A 2,968-nucleotide genomic window follows, 5' to 3' on the forward strand; every position below is an offset into this window, starting at 1 on the left:
CTGTATCGGTGTTGACATTGCAAAATACTTTCCCCTGCATGTAGATTATCTGAGGATGGATTAGGAAAAGTGAGTGGATGTATGTCTTTGTGGTGGAAGTTCACCCTTAAACAGACATGCCCAGTGGAGGGTCCAGGCCAGAACCTGTTTACAGGTGTGTTGAAGGAAAACTGGCAGAGATGAAGGCGAGGCTCCCAGGTAGCCGGCACACCTTGAATGGATGCCAGAGAGAGGCAGACCATCTTCATGAAGGCCACTACAAGTGACAGGTACATATGGCTGGATGCTCAACACAGATGCCAATACAGTTACTGAAGTGACTAGCTAGCTCTGCTTAAACTATGGAGTCAGAATCCTCTTCTGAAATGGTGGCCACTCCATTTTTGAGGCAAGAAGACCTAAATCTCAGAGTCAGTGATTTCTATGAAAGAATGACAACTGGGTATCATTTCAGGGTGATCTAGCATCTGTACATCACTCAAGTAAATCCAATCAGAAATAGCACCCCTAACTCTGCATTGTAGAGCGCCTTCCATGTTTGCAGCTAAAGACTTTCCCTTGTACTCAACGCAGGTGGCATTGGGGCTGGCGACTGGCAGCAACTCCAGAATATATTGGATATTTTGTCGTTCATCATATAGCGAATATTTGTCACTTATCTTGGCAGTTCAACATCTTACATTTGGAAATGTCTCATAAGCCTGTCTCCCTGTATGCAAGCTTAAAATGCAAGATGTTCAGGGTGACTGGGTGGCTCATTCTGTTAAGCTTCTGACTCTTGATCTCAGGTCAGGTGGTGGTCTTAGGATTCGTGAGATCAAGCCCTCTGTGGGGCTCTGCACTGACAGTGTGGAACCTGCTTGGGAATTATCTCTCTCTCCCTCTCTCTCTAGCCCTCCCCTGCTCTCTTTCTCTGTCTCTCAAAATAAATAAATAAACTTAAAAAAAATCGGTTAAAAAATGCAAGATGTTCAGCTTCCATTACAGTTTGGGCACAAGCACGTAACTTAGGCTCCAACAAGCAGATGTAGCTGCCTTGAATCCTAAGGGTCACGGACTAGAAATGCTAAGCAGCTGGGATGGGGGAGCATGAGGGGTAGAAACATGAATTTTCAGGGGCAGCAGTAATAGCAGAATGGCTCTATCCGCTGACCAGTGCCCAGGGTGGTCGTGGTTGTAGTGGGGTGTCTGGGGTTCAGAGGCGATCACGTGCTGAGTTGTCTGGTTTTGTGATATGTGAATTTTGGCTGTGGTCCGGGTCCGTGGATTAGCTTCCCCTTTTCTTGATTGTTTTCCAAGCTTTACCTTCTTAGAGACTGTGAGCTACCCTGTAGCCTTTCAGCAAACTTGTTTTCTGCTTATGTCAGCCAGAATCGGTTTCTGTTGCAACCAATAAATCTGCTGATACAGGATGGTGGATACCCAAGTTTCTGCTGGTATTGATTTCTGGAATAAGGTTTTTGGCCTCTGGTTCATTCACATATGATTTGTCTCTGAAAGGGTCTAAGACTACTTTATAAACGGCTTATGATCACAATCTTTTAAACTATGGTTTCCATGTTACTTTTTTAAATTAGGCACAAAATCAATATTTATTTTTAAATCTTAATTCCAGTGTAGTTAACGTACAACTCAAAGTCAGTATTTGATGAACAATCTACTATATACCAGACACTGTGCTAGAAATGAGGTTGACCAGTAGCTCCTTGCCTCATCGTCCTCGCTGTCTGAGATGGGAGATGAACATAAACTTGGGCCGTTGCAAATACAGTCACTGTGAAGGTATAGGAGCATATAGGAGGATCATCTAACCCAACCTCATAGAGGACTGTGTGCATATAGTATATCTTTACCTGAATGTTCTCCTTTGTCTGAAACTCAGACTCATTTCCTCCTTTCTGCTTCCTTACTTAATTTCTTATTATGTTTCTGTGATGGCACCCTTATTCTCCGTGTCACCTAGATCTACCCATGAAGGATAATTTTGTCACCTTTATTCTCTATGTTCATTCAGTTACCCAAACTGCAAACGAAAGACATACACTTGCAAACCACACCTGAAACCATCAATAGTTTCCTGAAGTAATACTTCACTTTGTGTGACGATGGGTCTTATTTTTTTATCTCATCCTCTTTTGTTTCATGTTTTAAAAAATGCGGCTCAAAACCCACTAAATGGATCTCGTGACCCACTCATGTCTTGCTCATTTGACTGAAGTGTGCTTGGCACACAATGTTGCATTAGTTTCAGGCGTACAACGTTGTGGTTCAACATCTCTAGACTCTGCTCTGCTCACCACAAGTGTAGCTACCATCTGTCGCCACACAACATGATGGCAACACCATTGGCTGTGTGGCCCATGCTGTCGCTTTCACTCTTGTGACTTACTCATTCCGTCCCTGGAGGCCTGTGTCTCCCAGTCGTCTTCACCCATTTCTCCTGCCTCCCCTCTTCTATGGCAGCCAGTGGTTTGGTCTCTGTATACATGGGCCTCTTTCGGCTTCGTTTGTTCGTTTTCTAAAAATTAATTACTTTATTTTTAAAGTCCAGTATAATTAACCTACAATGTTAGATTAGTTTGAGGTGCACAGTATAGTGGTTCTGCCATGGCCTATGTCGCTCAGGGGTCATGATGATAAGTGGGCTCTTAATCCCCTTCACCTATTTCACCCATCCCCCCCCACCTCCCCTCTCGTAACCATCGTTCTCGATAGTCAAGAGTTTGTTTTTTACTTTATCTCTCTTTTTTTTGTTCGTTTGTTTCTTAAATTCCACGTATGAATGAAATCATATGGTATTTGCCGTTCTCTGACTTATTTCACTTAGCATTATACTCTCTAGTTCTGTCCATGTTGCAAATAGCAAGGTTTCGTTCTTCTTATGGATGAGTAATACTCTATTGTATGTGTATCTTCTTTATCTATTCATCTATTGATGGACCCTCAGGTTGCTTCCATAATATGGCTA

This window comes from Lynx rufus, unplaced genomic scaffold, assembly GCF_022079265.1.
Source record: "Lynx rufus isolate CCGP_SWC_20201006 ecotype Redwood Valley unplaced genomic scaffold, mLynRuf1.p SCAF_9, whole genome shotgun sequence".
NCBI classification, from domain to species: domain Eukaryota; kingdom Metazoa; phylum Chordata; class Mammalia; order Carnivora; family Felidae; genus Lynx; species Lynx rufus.